The 18,896-nt window shown below is 45.1% G+C and overlaps 1 long non-coding RNA gene across 1 annotated transcript; it reads left to right on the plus strand.

Annotated features, from left to right (window-relative positions):
* Nucleotides 1-4,397: 4,397 nt before the first annotated feature.
* Nucleotides 4,398-9,792, plus strand: LOC138923968 (uncharacterized). Its single transcript, XR_011438350.1, has 4 exons — nt 4,398-5,155; nt 6,668-7,618; nt 8,630-8,712; nt 9,521-9,792. It is a non-coding gene; the product is annotated as an uncharacterized lncRNA (long non-coding RNA).
* Nucleotides 9,793-18,896: the final 9,104 nt, after the last annotated feature.

Here is an 18,896-nt window from a genome sequence, read left to right on the forward strand (position 1 = left end):
TGGCACCATACGCAACTCCTTGAACCATACTTAATCTCTAACTAAAGACAATAACAAAGTCACCTCCACCCAACGTGATACAACTATCCTGTGCACAACCAAAACAAGCTAACCTTTCCCCAGAAGAGGACGCAGACTTCTTGGGTGAGGTCCACTCTTCTTCTTTGATATCCTGTAGCATAAACACTATAGTATAAAGTTAACTACTATTAATACATCTTATGTTAGAGGGTATGGGTATGATAGAGAGAGAACGATGAAGAAGAGTTTTGGTTAACATATACAGACACACTCATAGCAAAATAAGGTGGAAATTCTTCCAACTATTACAGTCCTGTATCTGCAACTGGTTACGTGGTTGTAGCTGGTGTTCATAACTACCTCTTCCACTACTCATGCCACATTCCCTTTCCCTCAGTGAGCACCTCAGCTGGTCTGGGTTCTTTGCCTGGTGAAATGTCCCACATCTTTGTTCCTGGAGCCCCTGGGCTATTAGCAGCACCCCCGGAATTGAATGGCTGTAGTCTTCTATTGATCAAAGGACATGGTGGTACTAAGAGAGGCGTGGAGGGATATCCTGTACCCAGATACATTCTTCTTTACCTCCGTGGTGTAGAATCTGCTGGATTTCCCCTTGGCAATCAAGGTCATCACTCCCGGCAGAGTGGTAAACCCCTCCTTTGCCTGTTAATTCAGAGGGATGAAGAGCCCAAAGTATCTGAGTGCCAATCTCAACTTTCACTTCAGTGGGATCATTGTTTTTCTCCCTGATGAAACTAATATTGTGTTTGAGACCAAGACTTCTGGATGAGCAGACCCTAAGGTCACAAGGATGGGAGGCAAAAATTTTGCTAGTGGACCACTGTTAACAATGAGTGGAGCCACCTCTATTTCCATGCCTGGATTCCAGGGCGTGGAATTCTGGCCCTGGAAGAAACAGCACCACCTATTAGCTGGTGATTCAGAGCGTATACACACAGCCTTCTGGAGAACCTTGCCCCAGCCCTGCAAGGGATTGTCATCTGCCGGGTGCTGTAACTGAGTCTTCAAAAGGCTTTTCTATTGTTCTATCAAGCCAACTGCTTCAGGATGGTGGGGAACATGGTAAGATCAGTGAATTCCATCAGCATAGGCCCATTGTTGCACTTCATTTTCATGAAATGAGTTCCTTGATCAGAAGCAATGCTGCGTGGAATGCCATGACAGTGGATAGGGCATTCTGTAAGCCCATAGATGGTAGTTTGGCAAAAGCATTTCATGCAAGGAAGGCAAATGTATATCTAGAGTAAGTGTTTATTCTAGTAAGGACAAAATGCTGCCTCTTCCATGGTGGAAGTGGTCCAATGCAATCAATCTGCCACCAGGTAGCTGGCTCATCACGCCAGGGAATGGTGCCATGTTAGGGGCTCAGTGTTGGTCTCTGCTGCTGGCAGATTGGGCACTCTGATTATGATTATGAACTTTAATCACATCTACAAAATGCTTTCCCCAAAACACCTGGATTAGTGTTTGATTGAGTAACTGAAGACTATCATCTGACACATCAAAAGATCATCACAATCTAAATACAGATTCTTGCGTATCACCTCATGTCCACTAAATAAGGATTATTCTTCATGCTTGGTCTAAAACTCTGTAGTTTCAAAAATTCCCTCTGTAGGTTTTCATGCCAGCATCCTGATAGACGTCTGCTGCAGATGTTTGCCATCTGCAAATGTAGAATGCGGGGGAAGAAGGAACTTACTGGTTAAAATAACTTACTGGTGCCCTTGGTTTAGTTTGTAGATACGATGATTTTAAAACTTTTACAAGTGTGTATATGTGTGTGTGTGCTTCATTATTCGGAACGGGACAGGACTGACTGTGCCAACACTATGTGGTGTTCCTTGGATGTTTTAGACAGTGTTCAAGAACTTTAGAACGTTAGTTCAGGACTATGTAAAGGAAAATTACGTTCTTTATATGTTACCTGGATAGCTCTAGAAATACAGATATTTTTCTGATACATGATATGTACATATGTACAGGATTGAATATCACTTCTAGGAAAACAGAGGACCTTGACCCCTGAGTGAAGTTTCTAACCTTCTACTGATCTGATGCTTGTTGGGATCATCTGAAAAAATTAAGGATGAGGAGTTATATCTTCTACTTCTTCCATAACTAAGAAGAAGGAAACATTTGTTAAAATGAAATGTACTAGTCCAACTAATTTCAAAGGTACCTGGAAAAGCTATGAGCTTTGAGTAGAGTGCAGAGTAAGTGAGGATCCTCCAATTAGTCCTGGCTGCAGTACAGAGTTCTGCCTTCAGCATTATGGTGGCTGATCCCACGGTACTTAAAGCATCTGAGACGTCTGGGGTGCTGTACGGAGCCTATGGCAAGCCTCTACGCACACGGAGCAAATCTCCGCCTTCTTTGGCAAATGACATTCTCTTTTGGAGAAATGGCTCCTAGCTTGCTGCTAGGCTGCCTGTGGGCACCAGGTGATCTGATGTGCCCTTCAAGAACCCAGTAACATCTGAGCCATCTAGACAGGCTAGCCAACAGCTCTGCATCACCAAATGGAAGTGGCGTTTGTGGCACCTGTGACTCCTGTGGGAGCAATCTCCAAGAATACTTCTCTTACCAACAGGGTGCTTGGGCCTGAAGCACTGCTATTCCTCCCTCAGCAAACACCTGGGCCTGTGAGGAGTCACCCACGGACATTGACTGGACAGGGCAAAAGCCCTTTTGGGGATGGTTCTGCACAACATGCTGGCATCGGTTAGACGGGGGCTGCTTTGGTCTTGTAACTCTCTGAAGAATGGAGAAGAAGAGAAATTTGGCCTTCCATCCTTCATGGGCCTAATATTTTACACTTTTCATCAAATCCCACACTGTTGGGCTTTATCAAGGGATTTTCTTTACAGCAAAAGAAGCAAGGCAATGGGCAGATGCTCATGGGATTCCCTGATCTTTGCAATTGGCCTGCCATCCAGAAGTTGCCCACCTGACGGTAATAGAACGGCCACTAAAGACCTAGGTACGCTGCCAAAGAGGTTTTGCCTTATAAATCTGATGCACTGTCCTTCAGAATGTCACATAAACTCTCATACAGTGAAACGGTGAACAACTGTTGTGATTTTTCCATCACAGCTGAAACACATTGGTCTAGGAATCAAATGGTAAACACTAGGGGTAGGTCCTGACACAGTTGCATCTGAAGACCTGTTCACAGTGAGTTTTTATTTCCTGCTCCATTAACTGTGGGCTTTGCTGAATTAGAGGTTTTAGAAACTAAGAGACAAACATTTCAACCAAAGAGAAAGTAATGATTCCTTTTATTTGAAGCTGAGACTAATACCTGGCAATTTTGGAATCCTCATGCCGCTAGGCAAATGGAATACAAGGGAGTTAAAGTGTCGGTTGGGTGATTTGATTCTGATTATGAAGGGAAAGGGATGCCCCTTAATCGCAGAGGCAGGGGAGAGGATGGAAGAAACTCACTCTTTTGGGAAATGACCCTAGATCCCCATCAGCAGTGGAAATGGCAGTGAAGACTCTAAGTCTGTACAATTTGAAAGGAAGTCATTGGTGCTTTCTCTTGAATTACCCCTCGGGCCCAGCACCTCTTCCAGCTTATTATACTGTGAATCGGGCGTGCACACAGAACTGAACTAGAGAAGGTAGTGAAGGTGTCTTGAATTCTTGCTTGGATCATGGATAGATACAGGACTTCACAAGAAGACTTCATGATCCATGCACAGATGCATCCAAAGCTGTTCAGACTAGCTTATGTTTACTCGTATTGATGGTAGTATAATAGTGCTATACGTTTTCTGAATTTAATGGGTAATCATGTCCTGTGATATAATACAGACACCTCATTTGTATTTCGACAAAAGGATATCCAGATTCCATTTTTCCTCTCACAAGTAGATTTATTTTGATTAGTCATGGGAAACAACAGTGGGCAGAGTGAGAAGCTCACAGAGATATTCGCTAGGACCAAGGCTGTTGAACAATTTTACCCCTCAAACTCTTTGTGGAGGACTCAGAAGGTGCCAGCCACTATGTTAAGAGCTGGGGATTGGAGCACAAATCAGGTAGGTCTTGTGGCTCAGCCAGCGAGGGGCACGCACCGCAGTGCCACATTACATTTTGGATGTACTTTCAAAGCAGCATTTTTCACATGTATTTTGAGATATTCTGGTGCATCATAGATACTTTTATCCTGAGTTGCAACTTTTCTTTCATGTCTGTTCTGAGAGTGGTGAAATATGTATTGATACAATCAGGCATATGGTGGTGAAATAGAATATCAGTTTTAGAATGAGAGAGACAGTTCAAATGTAACGGTTTTAGAGTGAGAGAGACTCAGTTCAAACGTAACGGTTTTAGAATGAGAGAGACTCAGTTCAAATGTAACTCTTTGACTTACCCGCCAGAGGAGAGCTTTGGCTCCATCATTTGTAAATGTGGCAAATGCTATTTCCATCATGAGATCGCTGGAAGGGTCGATGGAGAACATGTATTAAAATGCCTAGCATAAGTAGACAATCAGTAATTCTTCATTTCTTATTCTGAGACTCTTATTTCTTTTACTGTACCATGATAACTTTACCTGGGCTGGAGAATTTTAAATAGTTGGGAAGTGCTTCTATAAAGAAGGTTGAGGAGAAAAGAAAAGAGCATCTATTTAAAGGTTTGATAACACACTTGGTTGTTCTCAGAGACTTTCTGTTCTAGAGAAGAGGGCTGGTCAGCGATCATTTCCTTCCAATTATCATTTCACGTCATTTCTTCAAGTTACGTTGCACCCACGAATAAAGTTTGTGTGCTTAATGTGCCAGATCTGGTCACGTTGATGCCACTGTGTACAAGACATAATCAAGAAGTTAATAAAGCAACGATGGAGTCTTTGGCAAGCGTGGTGCTGAATCTCAGAAACAAAAGTCAAAATCCCATCGCATCATCACACTTTTCCCAGCAAAAGGACTCAAAAAAATGAGAGATCGTTATGTTCTGCGGAATGGAAGGAGATTGTCTTCCCTCTTGTGAGAATGCACACAACATAGTCTGTTAAGAAGGATGTTACAAATGTCCCTGCTTCATCTTCCTGGCCCCTTGTACAAAGCTTGGACTCTCCCAGTTCAAACTTGTTGGTCAGTAGGTCAGTAGATCAGATCAGTTCTGGTTTGTGATCTTGGCTTCAATTCAGGGGGCAAAGAAGTTGTTACACCCCCTGATTTAATATTGGTTCCAAGCTTTGTTCTCCAAACTGCTTTGCCATCAGTGTAGCCACTCTCATATTTCCCCACTGGGCTCAGTTGTTTGTATGGTATTTCAGCAACCAGAGCTTGGGGTGTTGGGGGAAGATCGGTAAACGGGAGGATTTAGGATCCAAATCCAATGTTACCTTCAGCGTCCTGGAATATTCAGGCGGGAAGGAATTGAGAGTCATTATATCAATGAGAAAAATTAAAATCAGCTGGATGAAATAAACTGCCCAAGGTCACGCAGCACGTAAGTGCAAGAGGCACAAGCAGCACACAGGATGGAGCCCAGTTTAGTGGGCTTTTCCCTAGATCGTGCTGCCCGTGACTGGACTGTATGCCATTGCTCTGCTCTTTTCTCTGGGTTAAAAACATCCAGATTTTCCAACTCTTTGTTGTCTTTTTCACCAGTGGTCAGTATCCTGATTACTGTCCTTTGGCCATGCCCCCATTTGCTGATGCTCCTCAACTCTGTGGCATCACAGGGAGGCACTGCCTCAGATGCCTGGAACCTACTGAGAGGATCCTAATGTCAACCAAATCCCATGTGCTTACTTTATGCCTTTAAAATCCTAGAGGTGCACCATCAACTTCAACGTTGATTCTTAAAGTGATAGCTTCTTGTCTGGATGTTAATTATCATAACAGAACAATAATAAAAACTAACAATTGTTCTTTGCTATGTTCCAGGCTCTTTACACATCATGCTACATATGCATTAATTCATTTAATCTTCACAATAATCTTTTGAGTTAGCTGCCATCATTTCCCCTAATGCACAGATGAGGAAACTGAGGCCAGAAAGGTAAATATGTATTCAAGGTCACACACTAGTAAGAAGCAATGGCAAGATTCAAACCAAGGGACTTTGTCTACAGAGCCTGCAACTCTTGGATGCTACTTATTAAGACTCAAGAGAGTCTAGCTTAAGTCTAGATTAAGTCTAGCTCTTTCTGTCCTTCAGGGCTTTGAGCAATGGAGGAGATACCTAAATTTTACAAATCATTGAGGATAGAACTACTCAGCAAGAATCCTGTAATCACCCAAACGTAGGCTTACAATAATTGGTCAAAGAGAACCCAGGTTAGTGGATGCCAAGTCCATTTTCTCCATCAGCTTCACGGACATGAAGTTGGAAGTCTAGCTCATTTGAAGACAGACAGAAACGAGAGAAAACAGGGGCAGGGGTGTTCAAAGCAGGCATTCCTCCTTCCTTACCCCACGGAGAGAGTCAGTGGATGGCGCCCACTTGTCTGCGGGCAGACAGTGGAGCAGAAAGGGCGTGAGTGTAAGGGAGCGTTCTGTGCACAAGCACCGATTTATAACACAATGACATTACCTATTTGAAGACTATGGGCCAATAAATGTCAAGTGCTGGCCAATCACATTAGCCACTCTTTCTTCCCCAGGCAAGCCAAGGAAGGGAAGAGAGAGAAGGCAGAAAAGTGGGAAGAGGAGTGGAGTGTTCCCTTCTAAGAGGCTGACGCTGCAGCATGAGCAGCAGAAATGCAGCAGACTGGGGCTCCTCGGAGCCTCCAGCAGAAACCAAGGAGAGACTGTGAGGCAATCTGTGTGCCTGCTCTGTCCTACCTGGCCGGGACTGTGTTCTAGACTCATGGGGTCCTCCTTGGTCCACCGATTCGATTATCTGTCATGAATCCTTACATTAGGAGTTGAATGTCAGTTCCAACGCAGAGCCCAGGAGGTTGTTACCCACCCAGGGTCGGGCAGGGGTTCCAGGTTTAGGACCCTCTCGACATGAAGCCTCGAGAGTGGTCCACAGTCAAGGGGGCTAATTTCCTGACAGATCATCGTAAACACTTTTCCATATCTTCTTGTTCTGTAGTTACGGTCTCCATGGAACTATCTAGTGAGTGCCTGTTTCTGTTGTCATAAAAAAATATAATTTGCAATCCGCTTGGGATCCCTTCCAAGTTAGGTATTCCTTTGATTATTACTGAAATTGGTCACCCTTGAAATAATATGGAGAAAGCAGCGGTGGTTGGAAAGCGTGTTTCCTATCTCTAAGCTGAATCGCTTATTTGTCTTCCCCTAATTACCACGGGAACTGTCCGTTCCTGGTCTCTGGGGGCTCTCTGGTTCACGGGGTTAAATAACATTTTTTTAAGAGCTTTTATTGGCTTCCCTTTTTCCTTCTTTTTTTATTTTGACAGGGCGTAAAATGAATTTGCTAATTAGTTTTCTCTTCCTGAGCTGCATTATCTTATTGCTTTAATCTGTCTCCAACGAGACAACCAGATTTGTCAAGCCCACGCTGCTTCTAAAGACCCAGTATTCAGAAACCTTTAAGACAGTATACAGTTCAAATGGAGGTCAGCCAGCTGTGCAAGCTTAGCCAGGTGAGTGGCCTCTGTCACCTTGTGTGCACAAGGATAGGATGGGGGTGTATTGTCTCTAGATGCCCTCCACTACAGCTTAATAGAATCTCCCAAACTTGCCTGGAATACTTGTTTGCAAAACAGCCTGGATATTCCAAAGTGGAACTGGGGAAGACATCTAGCTTCTATGGATTGCATTTAACAAACACCACAGGGCAGTTCTTATCATCAAAGAAATTTTGGAAAGCCTGGTCTAGAAGGATGATTCTGGGCTCATGTTCAGAAATGTGGAAACAAGGATATGGAGCTCCCAAGAGAGACCATGAGTTAATAGACTTTAAATGTGTAATTCAGGTGTGTTTATTTTTTAAGCGAGTGTTGTCCCTCTTAGTGGTCACTTGGGGGAGCACAGTGTTGATGTTGTATAACCTTCAATCCAAAGTATGCCCCACCTAGTGAATTACCATCTGGAGATGGAGCCCAGGAACTCACCTAGTAAACATGTGGTCCAGGTGATTCTTTTTTTTTTGAGGAAGATTAGCCCTGAGCTAACGTCTGCCACCAATCCTCCTCTTTTTGCTTAGGAAGACTGGCCCTGAGCTAACATTTGTGCCCATCTTCCTCTACTTTATATGTGGGATGCCTGCCACAGCGTGGCTTGACAAGTGGTGCATAGGTCCACACCAGGGATCTGAACCGGTTAACCCCAGGTGGCCAAAGTAGAACGTGCGAACTTAACTGCTGCGCCACTGGGTCGGCCCCCAAGGTGATTCTTTTTGAGACTAGAGTTCAAGAATTCCTGCCCTAGAGGAAACTGATAATGGCTACAAACTTACAAATGTCAGTACTAGACCAAATATGCTATAGTAAGATTTTGTACCACCATACACAAACTTTTCTTTTTCTACCTAGAAGCAAAAAAATTTACATATTTATAGCTAGAAGACCATCTGCCAGGGCGTTTAGTCCATTTTTAATAATGCAGAAACTCTTTCAAAGAAAAAAAATCTCACTATTTTCTTCTCCCCAAAGTAAGAGGGTCTGCCATCTCCAGTTGAGAAGATCTATGCTAGTTCAATGACCCCTAAACCATCGGATCATCTGAAGTAGCTTGGGTAAGATATAGATTGTGGGACCTCCCCATATCCCCACTAACTCACAACATTCACGGATACGGCTTGGGAATCTGATTTTAACGCATAAGAGTGAGCTAGTCAGTCAAATTTAAGAACCACTGATCTGTTCCGATCTTGCTCAACAGACGAAAGAACTTGGCAATAGAGTTGAAGTGATTCACCAAATTTGGGGGAAGCCTTCAACTTGTCTGCAAAGCTGAAGTCTGTTTTGTGTGAATCACATATAAATTCTTTCAACCTTTCAGAAAAACCTAATGAGGTGGTCCCATCACCCTGAGTATTAGAAGAAATTTGGAGGTTAGAGAAATTTACTTAGTAACGATTCCGATTCTTCATTAATGCTGCCACCCATTGCCTCTCCCCACCTGTCAATCAAGATCAGCTCCCAATCAATGCATCGTAACCTCTGAACCACAGGCAAAGGAGAGGGATTGGGGTTGGGAAAAAATTGTCATGGCATTGCAGGTGGGAAAGTAAAGAGTACAGGTAGGACTATCTTACTGTGAATTGATGATGAAATCCTTAGAACATGTCAACATGAAAATGGAGAGTGAGGGCATCTTATAAGCCACTAAATCCTGGCTTTATCTTTATTTTCCTTTTCTAAGATTGGAGTAGCTATCCTCCAAAATGATCCCAATGATTCTCATCTTCCGGCATACATCTCCCCACCTCCCACATTGAATAGAGATGCCCCTGGTAACCAAGAGGATATTGTGGAAATGATGGAGAGAGATTCCCAAGTTTGGATCATCAAAGGCATTGTAACTTCTTTGCTTTCTCTTAGATCATTGTTCTTGGAGAAACCTTCTGCAATATTGTGAGCACACTCAAGAAGGCCTATGGAGAGGTCCACGTGGCGAGCAACAGAGGCCTCCTGGCAACAGCCAGCACCATCTTGCCAGGGGTGTGAATGAGCCGTCTTGGAAGAGAACCTTCCAGCTTCAGTGCAGCCTTCAGATGATGCCATCCCAGCTGACATCTGACAGCCACCTCGTGATGGCCCTTGTGCCACAATTCCCTGCCAAACTATGAGATAATAAATGTTTATTCCTTGAAGTCTAAGTTTTGGGGCAATTTGTTATGCAGCAATAGATAGTTAACACAAATACATTGAGTAGTTATCCCACAGTTAGAAGATGGTTGTCGTATTTGCTAAGAGATAGTCACGACTCTTGAGCATCGAAGAACGGGAGGACCACAGATGAGACTCACAGGCTGAAGGAGTCGGGGCCAGTGAGGCACGCTCCCAGCAGCGAAGAGAGATCCGCTGCATTCAGATCACTTTCTGTAGGATTGTAAGTAGCGCATCAGATACCAGTTTAAAAGGAAGAAGGTGAGTGAGAACAGGAGAGCCCTCACCCTCAGGGGAGCAAGGTTAAGTTGATTTTCTGTCTTTCTCTGATCTAGGCCACAAAACTAGCCCTTTCATGAATCACAGGGGACCTTTCTATTCCTACGGGGCAATAAGGGGAAGAAGTGTGCTGCCTGAACAAAATGGGAAAGCACCTTTCTCTCCCCGTGGCAGAGAGCTGAGACATCAGCGAGGAAAGGCACCAGAGCTCCGCTCTTCTTTGCACAGACCGTTGCACTGCCCCACTCTGGTTAGCCCAGCCTCCACCGCCGTTTCTGAGCCGTTCCTGGATTCTGTGGGCAAACTGGCTTGCTTCTCTGGTTTCCCACTTAGCGTTCCTCTCATTGGGAAATCAAGCTTCCTCTGTCTCCATTCTTCCACCCACTTTTCATTATCCGGAATTTTCTTATTTATTATCTTTTATTGTTTCCTCCTCTGTTCTCCTTTATCCCTGAATTTTTTACAGCTTTATTCTTTATTTTATTTTATTTTTTTTGAGGAAGATTATCCCTGAGCTAACTGCTGCCAATCCTCCTCTTTTTGCTGAGGAAGACTGGCCCTGAGCTAACATCCATGCCCATCTTTCTCTACTTTATATGTGGGACATCTACCACAGCACAGCGTGCCAAGCGGCACCATGTCCGCACCCGCGATCCGAACCAGCAAACCCCAGGCCCCCGAGAAAAGCAACGTGCGAACTTAACTGCTGTGCCACCGGGCGGGCCCCATACAGCTTTATTCCTTTAGGAACACTTTTGGGGCACAGCAGAATAAATACAAGCCAATCCAACATGTTTCATCAGAAGTTTGCCTGGAGTTTCGTGTACTTTTGAACTCACAGGCAGGGAGGTAATGAGCCAAGAACGTGGGACTAAATGTCAGGATGTCGTGGTTCCCAGCCCGGCTCCTCCCTGTCTTGCCCTGGAACCCTGGGTAAGAATGACATGTCAATGTAGCACCTGGCTTAAGCTGCTACTTCCGTGGGGCCACTTATGTCTCTGAGTTCACATCCTTCTCCTGCAGAAACCCTTCTGTATCTTCCCAGTGCATCGTGCTAAAACCCCAAGCCCTTCACGTGGTGCTGGAGGCTCTACGTGGATTGCCTGTTTCCTCTTGTGTGACTCACCCACTTGGTCATGTTCCAGCATCTCAGGCTTTGTTTCAGCCGCTCCCAGGACCCCTCTTCCCACACTCTTCTTCCTCCTCTGTTCCGCTGGCCTGTTCCCGGTCATCCTCCCAGCTCTGCAAACATCACACCCTCTGAAACACCTGCCCCTATGACCGGATCCCAGTCAGGCCCCCCTGTCATCACACTTCACGCAGGGGAAGGAGAGTTGGCAAGTGCTGCAGGGGTGTTGTGAAACCCACATACATAAGTACATGGTCAGTATCTGCCACACCCATCAGTTACCAAGGAGGGCAGAGGCCAGGTCTACGCTGTTCACTGACATGTATTCCTGGCACAGGGTATAGCACATAGCAGACAATCAATAAGTTGTATGTTATGCACATGAATGCCAATTTCCTCACCTGTGAGTAGATTGCTGTGAGGCTGCAATCAGAAGGCAGGTGTAAAATGCTTTGAAGTAATCAATATGCAGTAGTGTGTGAAGCAATGTTAACATTCTCAGATGCTCGGGAATTGACGTGACGAAAAGCCTCATTGCTCCTTATCTTCTGTTTTTTCTCCATGTCCTCTGTGATTCCCAGGCAGAAAACAAAGGAGCACGGGCGAAAGAATAGAATATGTCACTTGTTTTGTCCATCTCTCCAGAAAGCCCTGGTGTGTGGGGCTTGAGTTCTCTGAGAGTGAGAACCCAAATGCTGTTGCTCTGCCAGAGCCAGACTCTGGAGCTTGGCCTCCGGCACGGAACAGCCACGTCCCTGCTCGCCTCCTGGGCCTGAGGGAGAACATCGTCCTCTTTCCTCCATCATTTCAGGACCCAACAAGGCCCCTTGCTGTCTGCTGTCTCAGAGTGAATTGGTGGGTTCTCAGAAGATTGCCTCAGCTCAGACAATGTTGTAATTAGGAATATCAGGAAAGTCCTTCAGACTAGACCATGTTCAGATTCTCACTCTTTCGGAAATAATTGAAGAGGAAGGGACCTAGCTGAGTGCTAATCCACTCCACATGGAGCCAGAGGACAGACGGAGGATGGGCAATAGAGCCTCATGTGGGAGGGCTGTGAGGCTGGCCCAAGTCAGGGACGATTAACCGAGCATGAGGAGCTGTCCAGCCTATAAAACAGTGTCTTTTCTCATGTTCCTTCATTAAGACTTTTTCTTTTTTTTTTTAGACAGATGGTTCCTACCAGGTAATGTTAAGAAAGCAATTTTTTTTCTGCTGCCTAATGCTATTTGTTTACCAACTAGTGCCATTTTTGTATTATTTTTATCAAAGGGATTTTCCTTTCTTTTATCCTTTTTATTGTGAAATAATTTTAGACTTCTAGAAGAGTTCCAAAAATAGTACAGAGAGTTCTCTTCACTCAGCTTCCCCCTTAGGCAACATCTTATACAATCATAGGCCATTTTTTCTCAAAACGGGGAGATTAACCTTCATGTAATGCTATTAAATAAAATACGGAACTTATTTGGATTCAGCAGTTTTTTCCATTAGTGCTTTTTCTGACCCAAGAGCCCACATTGCATCTAGCCGCCACCTCTCCACGGTCTCCTCCGCTCTGTGGCTGTTCCTCAGTCTTTCCTTGACTTTCATGCCTGCAATATTTTTGAAAAATACTGGTAGGTGTTTCAGTTTGTCTGATATTTCTCATGATTAGATTGAGATTATGCCTTATTAAGAAGGATACCACCCAAGTGACATGTCCTTCTCAGGCCATCTTATCAGATGATACCATATGTCCATATGTGGTACTGGTGATGTTAGCCTTGATCGCTTGGCCAAAGTGTCTGCCATGACTCTCCAGTGTAAGTTAATTTTTCATCTTAAGTATTTGGGGGAAGATATTTTGGGCCTAGGTTGATATTCTGTTTCTGCTTAAACTTTTCCCTAAAGCCCCGGGTCATGGCTGTACATTCTAGTTGTAAGTCCTTCTAGTTCTTCTGTGTGAGCTGCTGCCACAGCACGGCAACTGACAGACAGGTGGTGTGGGTCCATGACTGGGAAACTAACCCAGGCTGCCGAAAGGTGAGAGCACTGACCTTTAACCACCAGGCCATCATGGGTGGCTCTAAACTTTTACCCACGAATTTTAGATTTGCCAGTGGATCTTGCCTTCACCAATATTACTGTGTTGTTCTGACAGCAAATTTTCATTTTTCTCTTTCTTTCTACATTTATTAATTGGAATTCTCCTGTAAGGAAGAGTCATCACTTCTCCCATCGATTTATTTATTCGGTTATTTGTTTCTATCAGTGTGAACTCATGGGTATTTATTTTATTCTTTGAGTCATAATCCAATACTATCATTATTTATTTTCTTTACTTATTCACTCAAGTGGTTCTAACTTCAGCTGTTGGGAGAGCTCTCAGGTTGGTTTCTGTCCCTATTCGATGTGTGCACTTTTGTTCAGCACCTCCTTATTTTCTAGCTCCACAAGATGCTCCTGGCTCGTCTTGTATTTTCTTTATGGAATCAACCACTTCACTAAGGAGCCCTGGTTCCATTTTTGTCTTGGGTTGTTTTTTGTTTTTTTGAGAATGGTATTTAGAAACCATGTAATGGGTGATAATTGTGCTCATTGACATTGAGGTGTCATTGCTGCTTCTAGCCACCTCCAGTGGGTATAGCTAGGAGTATATGTATGCATACAACACAGGCATACACACATCTGTGTTTATGCCTTTATCTATTTTTAGATATATATATATTTTAGATATATATATCTATTTTTACATATATTAAAATACAACCATGAGTTCATATTGATGCCTTCAATTCCAATCCAGCACCACAGACTCTTTTCTAGTCTCTCCCTTTCCTTAGTTGTAAATTCTTTCTCCAATAGTGAGAAACCTAGTTCTCATTATCTACAATATATTTATTTGTTCAACCCTAGAACACAAAGCAAAGTGGTTTCAGAACTCCTGACCCATAGGACTTGCCTTTCATTTGCAGCCTATAAGGATTCTTTATCTTGTCTAAACCTATTTAATTTTTGGCTTCTTTCTGTCTCTGTCAAGTTATTTTCACATAATAGTCTCCAACTTGATCATTTACTTCTGCACCTCATTTTCTAACATTCGTTTTGCTCTTCTAACCTGCTTCTCTGTGTGCCTCGCTGTGTCAGGCTGACCCTGTTTAGGAATGCTTCTAACCAACGTCTTCCCTTAGTCTCTGGGGTGTGTGGGGGGTTCTCTGTTCATTCTTGCACATGTTGCTTCTTGAAAATTCCTTTGTTGCATTTTCTAGTCACAACTCATTTCTTTTGTCCCCCAAAATCAAGTTCTTTGCATTCTTACCCAGCTTTCTCCCTGCAAGGCTCCTGTTTTAAACAGGATGCGTGGTGAAAACACAGGACTTGTTTCAACCCACAGTGACGATTCTAGGAGACTTTCTGCACTCCCATGCCATGTAAAATTCTGTTTTGAAGCCAAATGAACTTGGGACTTTTTAGTACAAGGTAAATCTGAAGGAATTTGTGGCAACTTAGCTTTGGAAAAATGCTTATAATTGCTCCTGAATTCCAGTTGGGCAAAGTCTGTGGGAAAATACTGTTACGGTTATTTATCTATGGGAAGCAGCTTTCGAAAAACAGAAGTCATTCATGAGGAAACGATAAACTCGTCAGGAATATCAAACTATTTTATGTTCCTTGTTTTATTGTAAACTCAGGAGGGCAATAGTGTAAACACGACCACACCCACACCAACACTTGCATTATTAATGCACATTTGGTAGCACGATAGCCACAATAATAAACTGGGATTAAAAGAAATATTATTGGGAAATAAAATATGATCTTCCAAATTAATGACTTATTAGTATTTAGAAAATAGCCAGTAGTCACTAAAAGCCAACATCACACTCAACTGTTTAATTGAAAATTGAGATGGAAGAACCCTGAGGTTCTTTCCAACCACAAGAATCTGGACCTTCCCACACTGACCTGTGGGAGCTCATCACCCTGTTATCTCCACTCCCCGTGGGTCACATGTTCCCTGTCTCACCATCTGGACCTGCCCTGTTCCCTTGCCTGAGAACTCAGGCATTCATCTAGGCCACACTTTATCCTAAGGCACAAGATTTTCAGATTTGATTAATATTCTCGGTTTGTCACTTACTCACCCAGTGATTCTGCTTTGTTTTTTGTTGGGGTTTTGTTTAGCCTAATTATGATCTTTGAGGGATTATTATCCACCCCCCGTGTATTCGCATCCTCAGTGTTTATTGATGAACACTTCTGCTGGAGAATTTTAATGCAGCCCCCGGGCTCTGTTGTCCCCTTCTGGGTAATGAGAGCCGAGGCAGGCAAATTAGAGTGGCTTTGGTGTGTGTGATGTACCACTTGTCCTTTCCCTCTCCTCCAAGGTGGGGGACAGGGTAAGTTGCTGTTGACTCTTCCTCCTGCCATCTTGGGGGTGGTCGCTCATCTGTGCCTTTCCCCTGGAGAGGTGTGAAATATTTACTCTTCCTGCCATCTACATGCCACTCAGTAACTCCTAGAAGAGACTGTGTATTCCATGAGGGACAATGTCAGTGAACAGAAGTCTCGGGGTCATCCAGTGAGTGGGATGACCCTCATGCAGGCTCGTCTGCCCAGAACCCAGTGAACAGAAGTGATCCTAAAGTGTTCAGTTGACTGAGGGTGGGACACCTGCTTCGCTGCCCCCAAGTTTGCATGCTTCATTGCAACAGAGTTTCTCAGACCTTTACCAAATCACTCGTTTAGTCTCAGTTTAGACGCAGTTCTAATAAACTCCTTTATTTTGCTTCATAATCGGAGTCAGAGATGTAAGGGGAATCGAAGAAGTACCTTTTCTCAGCTTCATCACTAAAAGCCTGTGTGAGCTTGAGGAAATAATTCCAGCAGACTGCACTTCAGGCTCCTCATCCGTAAGTGAGGGCTGGAATGGAGGACTGCCGCCATCCCTCTGGTTTGAACACCCTCTTTTTCCGAATTTTGTAAATGCTCTAAAGGCCCAGCCCGTGCCAGGCACAGTGGGCCGCTCAGTGAACGCTGGCGGATGAAGTTAGACTTGCTAGAGAGAGGAACTCTCAGGGAGAAATAAGAAGCACTTCTTGTCTGCAAGACCACAGGCGACCCCAAGATCAGGTCATCAGCAACACAGGGCAGGGGAAGGAGTGTGAAAGAAAAGGCCCACCCAAGAGAGAAAGGAGGTCCTTGCCACCCAAGGAAAGAACTCCGGCTTCCGTCTGACTTGGTGAAGCCTTGTGCCCCCGAGAGCCCTCGCAGGGCAGAGTGGCAACCCTGGTCAGCTTTCTTCGTTCCTCTGAGGAGACTCGCCTCCTGCAAGTGCCCCATTGGGAAGGGAAAGCAAGCGGGCTTCCTGGGAGGTGCCTGGGCTCCTTTCTCCGGGCTGCGGCATGAACCACCAGGAAGGATGGCCGCTTAATGAAAAACGTAGGCAGCTGGATCCAGGATGCCCAGCCCTGTGCTGAGAGCTGAGTGGGGAAAGGATTCTAACGCTGGATCCTCCTTCCAGAAGGCAGATGCATCTACCGTCAGTACAGAAATGAGACAGTGGGAGGACCTGGCTTTATAACCGTTTTTGTTTTTCCATCCCCAGGAAGCACAGAGATAGCTCACTGCCAGGTCTCAGAGGAGCCTGGATGAAGGTCAGGGCACCCCAGGTGGGTGCTGCATCTTCTGCGTGTTTGTCACCCAGGCCTCTGCGTGTGCGCCCCACACAGCTGCAGCTGCTGCCACTAAGGGCAGTGGGAGATGCTCCAAATCTCAAGTGCTCCAGCATTTCAGAGTCTGGGTGGATCATCTGGGTGGGGGAGCCAGGAAGGACTTTACGAGGGACGTAAAATGTGCACTGACAGTGGAGGAGTCACTCAGGCTTTATCTCTTCCTGACAATAGGAGAAAAAATTCACTGAGTGGGAGGGGAGTCGAGGACAGAGAGGGCAAGAAATGAGGAGATGAGAAGGAAAGTGATGAAAGCCACAGAGGCAAAGTCGACCACAGACAGAGAGGAGACATCAGGGCTTCTTTCAAAGCTGTCCCTGACTGATGCTATCACGGCATGTCCTGGACTTAATCATTTTGATGATCTCATCGGCGCACCTGAGAACGAGTCAGTGTGATGGTAAGTCACACAGACATAACCTGCAAATTAGGAAGGGACCCAACAGTCCTTGCTTGGACAGAGGCTTCAAGACTTCCAGCCTGACAGGGGGAGCATCAAAACGGCCCTCCCATCCTATACTCTCCAGCCCAAGCCCTCCCAGTAACGGGGCCCCTGCCTGCCTGTCCTGGGACTCGCCCAGAGCTCTAACTCACCACCCCATCCCCCCGACAAATGCCATGTTCCACTTCTCCCCAGCCATTCATCCTGCCAGGGAGGTTAACTGCTCTCTTGTCCCCATGCATCTAACTTCCCCCATCCTTCAAATCTCTCTAGTTCTGTCTCCTACATGAGCCCTGCCCCGAGGCCCCATGAACTCTAAGCTAGCAGTCCCTTCCACTCAAGCATTTTGTAGTTATTTTACGAGTAAATTGTGCTTCTGTGTCTCTGTTTGAAGCTTCTTGAGAGCAGGGACGACGTCTCATGCTGCTCTGGCTTTGCCATGGTGCTGTGTCTGGAGCCTGGATACACTGGACCTTCAGGATGTAACTGTCTTAGCCAGTGATGGCTGCGCTGGCCTTTTGTCTGATGCATTAGTGGTTTCCCAAGATGATCTTGGAGGTTAATGGCTGAGTCAAGTTTGGAGTTCGGACTGCCTGCTTCGTCCTTTAGGGCTATTTGGATTCTGGACAGCAAAGACCCTCTCAAACTCCAAATTCCTCCCGCATTAAAGCAATGCTCTGTCAACTGTCTTCTGTGGCAGGACAGAGACCCTCTCAGAAGGGGTGGTGCAGCACAGCAGTGTTGAGGATGGGCATTTACCAGCAAGTCTGGGAGAAAGAGAGGTGCTATGTTTCTTCATCCGTAAAATGAATCATACCTGACTCATAGGAGTGTAGTGAGGATTCAGATGGTGCTCACAAAATACCAGGCATACAGTAAATAGCCTGCAAATGTTAGCTATTAATAATTATGATTTATTCAGGAATCTCCAGACTCAACCTCTAGCTAGTATCCTCTGCTTGTTGTAAGTGTTAATTTTTCCAAAATGGCTCAGGTCTAGTTGAAAGTGAAAGGAGGCTGCGTTACCCATCAGGTTGTCAGTCAAATGCCACCGGTGACCTTCAGGTAACCTAGACTGAACTGGACCTGGCCTTGACCAGTTGTCTTGTTGGGGAAACTCTTAGCAAGGATGGATCCTGGGGAAATTCTGGTTAAATGATCATAGATACCAGGTTGTCAGGCTTTGCTTAAAACTCCCAGGAGAGGCACGTCCGAGGCAGATAGTGCACAGTAGGTTTCCACCCAAACCGGGAACCGTGCAAAGGGAGACCCTGAGATCCAACACCGAGAGTGAGACACTGGACTCGGAGAGGATGGCCAGCGTGGGCGTGCTCTGGCCAAGTGATCAAGGTTAACAGCACCAGTGACACACAGAGACATCATTACACACAGTGTGACACCCTGAGGAGGGCACTCACCTTTGTGCTCTTCTTCCCAATAACGCAGGGCCCCAATCCAGTCAAGAGGGAACGCCAGACAGCTGGCTGCTGTTTTGCCTTTTTTACTGGGTTCAAGACTGAGCTCACC

Source organism: Equus caballus, chromosome 4, assembly GCF_041296265.1.
Source record: "Equus caballus isolate H_3958 breed thoroughbred chromosome 4, TB-T2T, whole genome shotgun sequence".
NCBI classification, from domain to species: Eukaryota; Metazoa; Chordata; class Mammalia; order Perissodactyla; family Equidae; genus Equus; species Equus caballus.